Source organism: Canis lupus, chromosome X (genome assembly GCF_003254725.2).
Source record: "Canis lupus dingo isolate Sandy chromosome X, ASM325472v2, whole genome shotgun sequence".
NCBI classification, from domain to species: Eukaryota; Metazoa; Chordata; class Mammalia; order Carnivora; family Canidae; genus Canis; species Canis lupus.
In genome coordinates, this window is record NC_064281.1 from 43,393,901 (window position 1) to 43,407,165 (window position 13,265).

Genomic DNA, 13,265 nt, shown 5'->3' on the forward strand with positions numbered 1-13,265 from the left:
TTCTACCAACTTCCAAGGATCAGACAACCTCAATGCTATTCACACTTCCTAGACTCTAGAATCTACTGAGGGAGAAGAAAAGAATCCTGCATAATGTCGATACCAAAACCCAACAACTAGAACATATATAGAGGAAAACTAGAAACCAGTCTCATCTAAGAATACTAATGGAAAAGTCTCACCATTTTTTTGCATTTAAAAACATAAATAAAATTATAAAAAGGAAAAACATAAATATTAGGACATTATCACATATAAAGAATTTATTAATAAACTACCAACATATATTGAAAGTGCACATTCAAAAAATTCTTCCTAAAGAGGGTGCATGACCCAAAAAAGTCAGAAATCACTGGTCTGGGAGTGTTGTTCTTAATCAAAGTGGCTCTTGATCGAAATTACCCGGAGAGGTCATTGAAAATGCAAATTTCTAGGCCCTGCCCCCCACCCCCGAAATTGGGATTCAGCACCTCTGCGGCAGGGCCTGGGAATCTGCAACTGCCCTCAAGGGATTCTACTACAAGTGGCCATATTACAGAAACCAGGGTCCGGGGTGAAAACGATGGGAGTGCTGTGGCTTGGGATGGAGGTTTGGGGGAGCAGAGTTCTTTGGCCCAGTCGGATTGGTTTCCAATCTATACAGCATGTCTTCCACCCCTTGCCAAACACCTTCCCACCTTCTTTCCCTGCCTCTCTCCACCCCCCTTCTCCACCCTCATCTCCAATCTAGCTCTTAAGGAAATGCAGGTGGTGTCAGCGTCTCCAAAGGCCCCAGCTGGGCCGATGTCCTGTAGGATGGTGAGTCCCGCCACAGAATAGTACTTAAATTTACCATTCTTTCTTTTTCCTTTGCCAGAGCACAGGAAAGGCAAGGCAAGAAGAGCATAATGGAAAGAACACAGTGTCAGAAAAACTTGGGTCTGAATTCCAGTAAAAATTTAAAATCTGGCTCTATAACACAAAAAACTGCATGACCTTGCACATAGTATTTAATTTATCTCAGTTTCCGTAAAATATTTATCTACAAAGCTGCTGTGAGGATTAACTATCTAAAAGGGACCTAGCAATGATGCTGGGTACATGGGAGGTGATTAATAATGACAGACTATATTTATTATTAGGACAGAGTCCCTTACTCAGGGCCACTGCATATGGTTATGGCAGTTGCACAGTGTACAACCTTCACTGCCGTGTGCTTCGGCTTTGTTCCTTGTTCTCACCAAAGGAGTTGGACTGCACTGTCTCCCTGGTTACTGTTCAGCCCTGCTCAATAGCCAAGAAAGCAGGAGATCTTAGGTCTCAGCTCAGCCACATGCCTGCCTAGCTAGGAGGCCTGAGCTAACCAAGGATTTTAACTCTGGGCTCATTTACTCACTGTTCTCATCTACTCAAAACGGACAGATAAGGGGATCCCTGGGTGGCTCAGTGGTTTGGTGCCTGCCTTCAGCCCAGGGAGTGATCCTGGAGACCTGGGATCGAGTCCCACATTGGGCTTCCTGCATGGAGCCTGATTCTCCCTCTGCCTATGTCTCTGTGTCTCTCATGAATAAATAAATAAATTTTTTTTAAAAAAGGGACAGATAATAAAAGGCAAGTTTAGGTTTCAGATCAGTGTGAAAATCAATAGGATTAGATATTCGAAGTTGTCTTGTTCAGGTACTAACATAACTAAGCACTTATGTTACCCTTACAGAATTTACCTACAGGTAGCCAACTCCAGAATCAGTTGGAAGAGACAAACATGCTCTCCTAGACATCTGGTGTCCTTTTTCGTGGCACTGTAACCTTACCTGGGGCCCCTGGGCTCTGGCAAGGCAACCTGGAAATTGTTATTCTCTGTGTTAATCCTAATCCTTTAAAAACCACTCCCCCCTCTCCACTTCCATGGCTTGTGCAGGGCCAGCCTGAGCCCTTGTAGAGTCACTTACATTGGGGGAGCAGAAGTGGGCATGACTCTGCAAAGGGAAAGGAGTACCTTTCATGGTATAGGCTGGGTCGTTGTGTGTCCTTCCACACAGCTGTTGAATATTATACTGTGCAAGGTGACAAGATCAAAGGGGAACAAAAGTGACACAGCTCCTTCCTTCTGGGCAGTACAGCTGGAGCAAACGGGTGAATAGAAGGCTTCCACTGAAGTTGTCAGGCTCAAACAAAGGATAGTGGCCTCTCTAGTATTCCTATTTTCCAAGGGCTCAAGCTGTCTGCATGCTTGGGTCTCTGCCTTGGGACCATGTGGAGTGGAGTGAAGGACAGGGAGTTTTGTTAAGGGAAAAGGGCTATGGTTTCTTACTTCTAGTGTGTGTTAGGTACTGCTTCATGTACTTTCGTGTAGGTATTTCTATTAATGTTCACATCAACCCATCAAAGTCAGTGCCATTATTGTCAGTTGGCGGGTAAGAATTGTGAGGCCTGATAGGGGTAAATCAGGGACACCTGAGTGGCTCAGTTGGTTAATCATCTGCCTTCAGCTTAGGTCATGATTCTGGAGTCCTGGGATGGAGTCCCATATCGGGCTCCCTGCCCAGTGGGGCATCTGCTTCTCTCTCCCTCTGCTTCTCTTACTCTCTCTTTATCTTTCAAATAAATAAATAAAATAAATAAAATCTTTTAGAAAAAAAGGGGGAGCAGTTAAATCATTTTCCTAACCAGTAAGAAGCAGCAATGTCCAGACAAACTTGCCTTATTCCAACTCCAAGGGACAATCCCCCTGGAGCAAGGACTCTTAGGGGGAAGCAAAAGGTACTCGCACTGCAGTCATCCCCACATGCCCACAGAGACATTAGCTCTTTATGTGGAAGCATGAAAGCTAAGTGTAAGAAAGGGCTTTGTTGACACCAGCAAGGAGACTACATCTCAAAAACAAAAGCAAACTGCTTGCCAAGTCCTGGGCTGTTCCTCTCTTTTCCTCTTGGCACAGGTTATCTTTTCTTCTGATGAACAGATTTTCCCCTTTTGTTAAAAAAATCCCCCCCCCCCTTTTGGCCTAATAGTGATCAAGAATGAAAACTAATATTAGCAGAGACTGAAAAATCTCCTCCTACCTCCTCCCCAGTCTTTCTGAAGTTTTCTTTTTTGGAAGTTTTGTTTTTAAACTCACCACAATAGCTTGGTATTCCAGGATCTCAGCAGCAAGGGTACACAGGGCCAGCCCCTCTCCCCTTTCCCTTTCCTCAGCAGCCAAAAGATAAGACTGCTCCAAGAGAAATAGCCACTCCCAGGTTTTTGCTGAAGGAAATATTTGCAAGATCCAGGAAGTGAGACACAAGGAGGCTTACACAGGGAGGGGAGGAAGGCCCAGAGGGATTGTTATTGCCACCCTTCTCTGCCCCTGGGCCCACAGAACTTCAAGTAAGGAACAATTAGTCTGGCAATTACAAATGCAAGTGGTAAGACTCGCACTGAACCTTCCACAGCCCCCAGGAGGCTGGTGCAAAGAGAACAGAGAAGTTTTTGCTTTCTTGTGGCTGTCCTGGAGCTAAAGCCTAGCTCCCCCTCTCCAATGGCCCCAACTTGGAATTTCCAAGAAGGTCTTCCTATTATTCCTCTGGATTTCACATGGTGCCATGGACATGGCAGTAAGGGGATGAGAGCAATCTGTCTTGTTTATGGAGAGTCCATCATGCATCAAGCATGGGGCTGGACAGTTGACAGACCCACTTTCATTTAGGTCTGCAATCTTCTGGCATGGGTATTCTCTTGGCCATGTTAGAAATGAGGCTCGGAGTGGTTAATTGGGTGAACACAAAGGGAACAGTGGCCAGAAGTTACAGTTAAGGTCCATCTGACTTCCATGCCCCCACTTTTGCCCACGCAACATGCTGCCTCTTCAGCATTCTGATAACCTTCTCAAGAGATTTAGTAAGAAAACATTTTAGGAGCAAACAATACATTGTCAGGGGACCTGAGGGGTCTGATACAAGAATAATTCAGCTGAGGATCAGGCTGGCCAAGCTCATTAAGGCTCTATTCTCTGATATCCAGAGGTAATGAAACTTTGGCATGCATAAGAATCACCCGGAGGGCTAATTAAAACAGGTTTCTGGAGCCCATCCCCAGAATTTCTGATTTAGTAGGTCTGGGGCAAGGTGGGGAATTTTAATTTCTAACAATTTCCCGGATGATGATGGTACTGCTGATCTGGGATCACACTCTGGGATCTATTGCTCTAAACAGTCATTACCTACAAGGTTCCCAACTCATTGGGATATCTTAAAGAGGTATAAAGCCATTAAAAAAACTTCTCAAAACAAAATTCACTTAATTAACAGGTGACAACTAGGATAAAGATTTACAAAATAAAATAATGGGAATACTGGTCCAAAAAGTTCTGGGAATCCTGATGTTATTCAAGGAAATTTGGTGCCCCACCATGGTTAAGCAACAGACAGGTCAGGGAAAGAGAGGACTTGTCTATTTGAGTCCTCATGTATACCTGATGTTAATGTACTGACTTTTAAAAATCTAGAATACAATAGGAAAGACTTAATACCAAAGTTATGAAGAACACAATTCTATCATGGACAGTTTAAAAGGCATTCTGGTTGCTCAATTATTCTCTGGGATGCATGTATGTAAGGCTTAAGATTTTAAACCTTTGGGAGTAACCCTAAAGATCCACAAAATGTAGTAACTGGTCATTTTGCAAAGGGTATGAATTTGACTTCCAAGGTATCATAGTACTGGTTTATAGGACAAGGCACCTAGCAAAGGCCTTGTCAACCACTTGGCACTGCCATTTCAACATGGCTTGAGGGGTCTCTGATGTCAAGGTACACAGATGCAGTAACCATGGCAGAGAGAAAATGTGCTTCTTTATGAATAATGGCACTGAAGTGCAAACTATCTGCAAGATAGTGCTGGCGATAGAAGTGATGGAAAGGTCTTAAGAAAGTGATGCTTCTGAGCTAGGCTGTACAATGTTTATGGTGGGAGTGGGAGGTTCTGTGTTGCAGTGTTAGTGACAAATTTGGAAATTTGCAAAAGTCTGGTGACATACACTTTCAGAAATATCAAAGCTCTCAGACTTAAATATGCAGAAGGGCTGGTTGATAGAGAATTCTAGCAAACCAAATGCTAGATAACAGTGAGATCAAGCATGTCTGGTAAGTAATACTGTCTATCATTAGTATGGGGATTTTTCCAAAGCCTTTGATCTTTAACTTCATAGGCCTAAATCAAACCAATCAATCTTCTTCTTTAGATTTTCTTTTTTATTATAAATTCCAGCAACTTGACATGTACCCCCCAAATACCATGTGTATTCAACCCCAGCTATTTATAGCTTACTAGCTGCCTTTCTGGATTTTCTTTGTGTGTGGCTACTATCAGATTCAACATGTGATTTAGGATTTAGCCTTTTTGGTTAATATTAATTAAAAATACTCATTTCTTTGCAAGACCCAGTATTTGTATACCTGTCATTGTTAATAGCTATATTCTGTTCCATCATGATGATATATTTGATTGGTAAATCTTTTCCATGATTACAAATAGCACTACTATGAACATCTTTAAGCAAATACTATTTTCCTTGTTTTAAAGGCTATTTCTTTGGGCGTCTGCTGGGTCAGTGGGTCTGAACAGTTTTCTAACTCTTGTTGCATATTTCTAGGTTGTTCTCCAGGAAAATTGAACCAATTTATACTGCTCCCAGAAACGGTTTCCTCACAGCCTTGTCAAGATAGGGTTTTATGGGTTCTGTTTATCATTTCCATTAATTGTTGATAGTTTAATAAGCAGTTGTGACATGTAGAAGTTGTTTTTGTTTGCATTTCTTTAATTGCTAGTGAGAATGTACTTTTCCAGGCAGTGATTTCACTGCCTTGAGTTTCTCCAGTGTAAATTGCCTGCTTAGTTTCCTTGCCCTTTTATGAAGCTGAATCTGAAAGCTGACCTTCTATACCTATATCCATTCTTTATAGTTTTTGGACAGTCAGCTGTTATCAATGATGCTGACCACATTTTCCTCATTCTGTTGTTTAGCTTATTATATATATTTTTAAGATTTTATTTATTTATTCATGAGAAACATACACAGAGAGAGAGAGGCAGAGACACAGGCAGAGGGAGAAGCAGGCTCCATGCAGGCAGCATGACATAGGACTCAATCCCGGGTCTCCAGGATCAGGCCCTGGGCTGAAGACGGCGCTAAACTGCCGAGCCACCCAGGCTGCCCTTGCTCATTATATTTTATTTTACAAAGTACTACCCCAAAAAACTTTTTGTATTTTTAAAATCATCCATCTTGTCTCTAATGATATCCTCCATTTAACAGAAACAAATTTATCTTCCATTCATAGTTGGAACAAATATGCTACTCCACTGTCTGCTTCCTGGAAGTTTCTACAGAGCATTGTATGTGCTATGGATCTAAGTTAACTATTCTCTAAATTGATACCTAAATTTCCAACATCTATTAAAGAAAGAGTGATTGCTTTCCCCAGTTCAGGGATGCTTCCAGTGTGCTCTATATTCTTGGAATAGCTTGAATCTATTCCTAGAAACTCTTTTTTAAAAAAATTTCACTGTTTGCCTTTTTTCAACCCTCTCTCATATGGTTTTGATAATTGTCACTTTATGACAGGCTTTAGAATCTGATAGGGTAAGTCTACCATCATTGCCTTTTTAAATTAATGTATTCTTTGGTATTCTTGCCCACTTACTCTTCCAGATAAATTTCACTATGAATTTGACAAGTTCTATAAAGCATCCTGCAGTGACTAATTGGCAGTGCCTCACATCTATACATTAACTTAGGGAGTGCTGTAATAATCACTGCTAGATTTACTCTCCTCAGACTGAAGCAGCGTATAGCTATGCATTTATTCAGGTCTTTATCTCTCCCGTTAGAGTTTTATAATTTTCCTGGAATAAGTTTACATTAATGCCCAAGATTACATTAATGCCCAAGTATTTAAATTCCCTTTGTCACACTTTTGACAAACCCATGCCTCAGAAGACTGCATTCTTTGTAGGTGGCAATGTCTTCCTGAAAAGTGTACTCTTCCTAATACAATGAGATTCAATTGTGAATTATCCATTTTCTTTCACTCAATCAGCAAATAGGAAATGTGTACTAGATATTCCATACTCTTCTCATGATGTGGTTTGATAAAAGGAAGGAAGAGAGCCCTAGGCTAAGAGCTGAAAAATCTGGGTCATAGTCTAGTTTTGTCACGTACTTGCTTTATAATCCTGGAAGCAAAGGGCTCTGGAGTCCGATGCCCCTTTGACCTTGGGCAAATGACTTTCATCTATCTATAAGTTCCCTCATCTGTAAAATTGGGTCAATAAATGGTAACTATCTCATGGGGTGATGATAAATAATAAATAATTCATGTGAAATGCTTATAGCAGTGCCTGACACATAATAAACACTTCATGAATGTTAGCTATTATACCTTTTGTTGTTGTTGTTCTTTATAACAGTATAGTACTACCTTCTCCTGAGTCTTGGCTTCCTTATCAGTGAAATGGGAAAAATAGAGCTTGACTGCAAATGGTTGTTGTAAGGATTAACTATGGCCACATATATAAAAGCGCTCTACACGTTCTAAAGCTCTGTGCCAAATGGAACATCAGGAAGGATCAGAGGAAGCAATCACAGGTACAGAAAACCAAGAGAGATAATCTAGAAAATACTTTCTTTTGGATTTTAAATGCATCATTTATGGATCTGCTTTTTCTCCTGGCAGATCTACTCACTGACGTTTTTCCCTCCTGCTAATATTATAATGCATTTGCAGTCTCTGCACACAAATCAAATAACAGTGGAGGGAGAAAACCAAAAGTGTAACTACCTGAAATTAAAATTCATCGCAGGCTTCCCGGCAAAGAGAGTGGCTCAAGAATATACGTTTGATTTTCCCACCTACACCTATCATTCCAATTGTGACAGAAATGACATAAGAAACATTAAAAATGTGTGTGGGGGTTGGAGGGGAAGGTGAGCGGAAACTCCATCAAGGTTTCGTCTCTTAAATGTCGTCTCTGCCCTTGACCTTCTTATCTTCCTGAGGTCATAAACTGTCATCCAGCTTCACCTCCAAATTCTTTTTTTTTCTTTCCATTGACCTCTCTTTTCTGATTTTAAATTTAAACTGCTTTTCCAGATCTTGACCAAACCTGCACTTAAACCAGTGGTTCTCATAATTAGCTTGCATCGGAATTGCTTGGAGGGCTTGTTAAAACACAGCTTGAGAGCCCCAACCTGGGTTTCTGATTCAGTAGGTCTGAGTGGGGCCTCAGGATTTGCATCCCTAACCAGTTCAGAGGCAATACCGAGGTTGCCGGTCCCAGGAGCACATTTTGAGGACCACCAGCTTAAACATTACTGCTCCCTCTAATTACCACCCCATTCCTCTTCTTCCTTTCCCTAGCCAACTTATTCTTTTGAGACATTTCTAAAATGTTCAGCTATGTTTTTAAAGTTCTTTTAAAATATTTTTCTTTTTTGAAAAGATTTGATTTATTTATTCATAAAAGACACACAGAGAGGGGCAGAGACATAGACAGAGGGAGAAGCAGGCTCCCTGCCAGGGAGCACAATGCGGGACTTGATCTCAGGATCCCAGGATCACGACCTAAGCCAAAGGCAGATGCTCAAACCCCTGAGCCACCCAGGTGTTCCTTAAAATATCTTTCTAATGACACAGTGTCACTACCACATAATCACTGTATTAAAATTAATGAAAGGAAATGGAAACCTTCCTACATTGGTAGTGGAAATGTGAAACGGTACAGCCACTTTGAAAAACAGGCTGTTCCTCAGAAAGTTAATAGAATTGCCATATGGCCCCCAGATTGCACTCCTTAAGTTTAGACCCAAGAGAACTGAAAACACGTCCACCCAGAAACTTGCACACGAATGGTCACAGCAGCATTATTCACAGTAGCTGAAAAGTGGAAACTACCTAAATGTCCACCAATAGATGAATGGATACATCAAAAGTGGTATGTCCATATAGTGAAATATTATTTGGCAAAGAAAAGGCATGAAGTACATTTCTTTCCTATGAATCCCCTTACAGACATCATGCCCTCTACTTTCTATGCCCACCACTGTACTAAGTTTGCTTTCCTGAAGATCACTTGTGGTTCTGAACTGTCAAAGCCAGTAGTGGTCCTCTTCTCATCTTTTGTCATGGTGCACTGGCCTGCCTCTTCTACCATGCCAGCTGCTTGCTTCTTCAGCGTATTTGCTGGTTCTTCTTCATCTTACCCCTGTGGCTGCCTGATTGACAAGCCTCCTCTGAAGGATCCACTTGTCTTCCTCATTAACTTCAAAGTCAGCATGTCAAACATATCTGCACCAAGTTAGCTCCCTTTTCTCACCTGCCCCAGCCCTGTCAATTACTTTCTCTAGGTATCTTGCCGCTCGGAGTTACTTTTGACTTATTTCCTTTCTTTCCCAAATTCCAGTCACCAGTCCTCTCTCCTTTTTCCTCAAAAGGTGTCACTTCCTTGTAAGCAAGTCATCTGAACAGACAATTCAAAGGAGAAGCAATGCAAATATTAAGTAAACACATGAAAACATCTCAAATGAGAATAACCAAAGTGAGGCCAATTGAAACTGTACTACTGTTCCCACGTATTGCATTAGAAACATTTGCCACAGATGGCAAGATTTGGGGGAAGCTGGTATCCTTATATATTGTTAATGGCAGTGTAAAATGCCTCCTGGGAAAGAGTTTGGTGCAATCTATCAAAAACAGTAAGAATGTTTGTATGGTTTCCACTAGTGATCTCAACTCTGGATAATTGTTTTTAATGAGATAATTCAAAATGAGAAAAAGGTTAGAGCCTACTCAAAATTTTTCTGCAACATTACTTTGTAATAGCAAGAAATTGGAAACAACCTAATCTCCAACAATTTGGGAATGATTAAGCAAATTATAGCACATTAAGCTGCTGAAATATGCAGCCATTAAAATTTATAACTATTGAGGAAGCCAGTACAGCAACATGAAAAATTGTTTACTAAGTAATGCTTGGTGGAAAAAAAAAAGAAGCAGGACACACAAAATCACATCTACATAGTTATTATAACTCTGCTCCCCCTGCAAATCTCTATACCTATAGATAAAAGCAGATAGGGAAATGAAAACAATGAGGGTGTTAGGGTGGTAGGAATAAGGCTACTTTTTCTTCTGGTTTTAATTTCCTGTAATATGGTTTTCATAATAAACAGTTTCTCCCCAAAATAGCACACATATTTATCTGTCTTTGGCTTCATTCCTGCTGCACTTCCACCTTCCCAATCCAGGGCCGTGCTCTTTCATGCCTGGATCACTGCCCCTGGCTGCTCTTCCTCCAACCTATCGAGGCTGCAGAATGCAGCCCAGGTGCCTCAAGTGCTGCATTTATCACGTCACTTACCTGATGGATAACTCTTCAATAGCTTCCGTATTTGTGATATTACATAGTTTTCAAGGCCTACCTATCCTGGTCCAATACCTCACTCTTCCACCCTTTTCTCTACTGTTCCTGTGACTGCTGCTCCCCCCTCCCTTATTATCATAACTACCATTTACTGAGGGTTTACTGTGCCAGGTTTCGTTCCAAATGCTTTACACATATTTGCTCATTTAATTCTAGCAACAATCACATGAGGTAGGTACTCTAACCCCACTTTACGAATAAGGAAACTGATGGGAGAGAGAGGGAAGAGGAGAGAGATAGAGAGACAGACAGACATCCACTTGCCCAGCTCACACATCTAGAGAAATTAAGAAACTGGATTTGAATCTGGGCAGACTGATTCCAAGGCCAGAACTCTTAACCAGCGAAATTTCTTTTTCCAACCTACTCTGCTTAGTCCCTCTGGGCCTTTCCCCCTGTGGGTCCCAGTCTTCTGTTTTCTTACCCCCCAACAAACTTAAATAGAGAACAATTTATCATCTACTGGCCCCATACCACTTCCTAGATGCTTCTTGTTTAAACCATGCATTTGACATTTTTTCATCTCATGGCAACTCATCTGAGTAAGCAAGAGCTCGCTTTAAATCCTGGTTCATCCCATTAGTAGCTGTGAGACTTTTGCTGAATTACTTTTAACTTTTCTGAACCTCATAGCCTTTATCTGAGTCTGTGGTTCTCAAAGGGTGATCTGGGGACCAGCTGCATCAGTATCACCTGGGGGAGCTTGTTAGAAATGCAAACTTTGAGCTTCACTCCAGTACCTCCTGAATCACACTCTCTGGCAGGGGTTGGGGTGGGGGGTGCTGCGGGTAGGGGTGGGATCTATTTGTCTATGTTTTAACAAGCCCTCCAAGTGTTTCTAAAGCACATTCAAATTTGAAAACCACTGCCCTAGTGAGAGTAATACCTACCTGACAGAGTTTGGGGGAATATAAAACATAACATAATATGTATAACTTAGCTGGCAGTACATAGGTTGTTTTGTAAGTGGTAATTTATTATTACTGCTACTTAACTTTGTGTGTGTTAGTCATCCTTGCTCACGCTGTGGGTGGACAGGCATTGTGCTTCCTGATGCTCTTTCTCTAATATTCCTGTTTGCCTGAAAAAGGCAGTACATACACTATATTTTGAATAAAGCCCTCTTTATGTTAAGAATGGCATAAGGAAAATACATTTATAGTACTGTACTCATTGAAAAAAATCCATGTATAAGGGGATCCACACAATTCAAATCTGTGTCATTCAAGGGTCAGCTGTAAATTATTTAAGTGCTTTGCATGGTGCCTAGAATAGAGCACCATGCTCAAGAAATGCTAGGTAGCATTATTATTTTTGTATCATTTCACCTATTCAATGGTGGAAGAGGCTGTTTCTTTGGTTGGTAAGCCAATGACACTCTCTTGAACAACTTTTCTGTGTCAGGTGCTGTGTTAGGCACAGAGGAGAAATCTAAAGCCAAGATATGGTCTTCTTTCTCAGAGGTCTCAGTCTAATATGGGAAATTCAGACCCACTGGATTGAGATGATCTCTCCAAGGACATGGTACAAGTCAGCCCATAGTGAGGAATCAGACCAGCCATAGAGTCCCATAGTATCCCTACCCAGACCTCAGACTTCTGAGACATGACGCTAAGGGATCTTTTTGAAAGGTTTCCTTAGGGATCCTAATTGATGCAGTTATAAGGGAGGAAAGCGTAAACTTTGGGACCAGACAAACCTGGGTCCCAGTCCTGGCTCCATTGCTAAGTAGTTATGTGATGTCAGCTACATTATATAATCTCCCTGGACCTCATTTGTAACATAAGTAATAAAATGAACTGTTGTGGAGAATAAATGAGATTATGAATTAAACAGGATCCAGCCCAGTGACTGACACTTAGTAGGCTTTTCATAAATGTTGGGTTCTTCCCTTTTTTCATAGCCAACCAGAAAACTGATAGGTTTCTCAGACTTTGGAGTCAAAAGAAAGCCAAAATTATTTCTGACTTTACTACCAAATCACAGGGGATAATGCAGGCCCCAGGAAAGAACCCTGGGCTCTTTGGGGGTCAGGAGAGCCAGATTCTAGTCCTCTCCTTCAGTGAGAGTTAAAGAATCAATATACTTCAGGAGTATCTTGTATAATTTGGCCTGGAGAAGAACTGGCTAAAAGAACACATCAAGGAATTTCACAAAAGAGAGGGTTCTGCCAGGCTGATGGAAAGCAACGCAGATAAGGTAACTGTGCACTCCTTATAGACAACTATGGAAGGTGGGCTCATCTCTTGGGAGCATGAGTGCCAGGTTCCCCACATTACAGAAGCAGAATCTATACTCTTTTTTTTTTTCTTTAAAGGCTTTGCCCAAGAAAGTCTTCTCCCTCTAGTCAAGGCCATATGTGCCATTTACAAAAATGTCCCTACCTTCTTCCAGGAGTTTTAATCTATCATTAGCATTATCTGCCCCTGTACTTTCATGTGCAGACCCTACGTTCTCAGTAAGCCCTCTGAAAAGAACCATGGCTAAGTCCAAGAAACAAGTGCCTCAAACAACTGAGGCAAAGGCACAGCAGTACTGGACGGTACTCCTCTCTGTCCTCTCCAATTGCCCAGGCTGCTGGGAGAGCAGGCCTCATTTATGCCTTCTCATCTATATTTCAGCATGATCTGCTCCCACACATCCTTGCTCTGGGGCAGGTATGCCCCAGGCTTCTGAGCTGATGGGCACAACGTCCCACAATGCTGCCCAACTACTCCCTATTCCAAAATGTCCTAGTGATCAGTTTGGTCTGTAGTACAGCTGCCTGGGGGTGGGGCAGGATAGATTACATCTATGGCATCAAGTTCTTGGTTCGGATAGCAGGC

At 41.6% G+C, this 13,265-nt stretch overlaps 1 protein-coding gene across 1 annotated transcript in view; it reads right to left on the bottom strand.

The window, feature by feature from the left end:
- Positions 1-13,265, bottom strand: part of SHROOM4 (shroom family member 4) — a 273,867-nt gene that overhangs the window by 18,911 nt on the left and 241,691 nt on the right. The window lies entirely within an intron of this gene.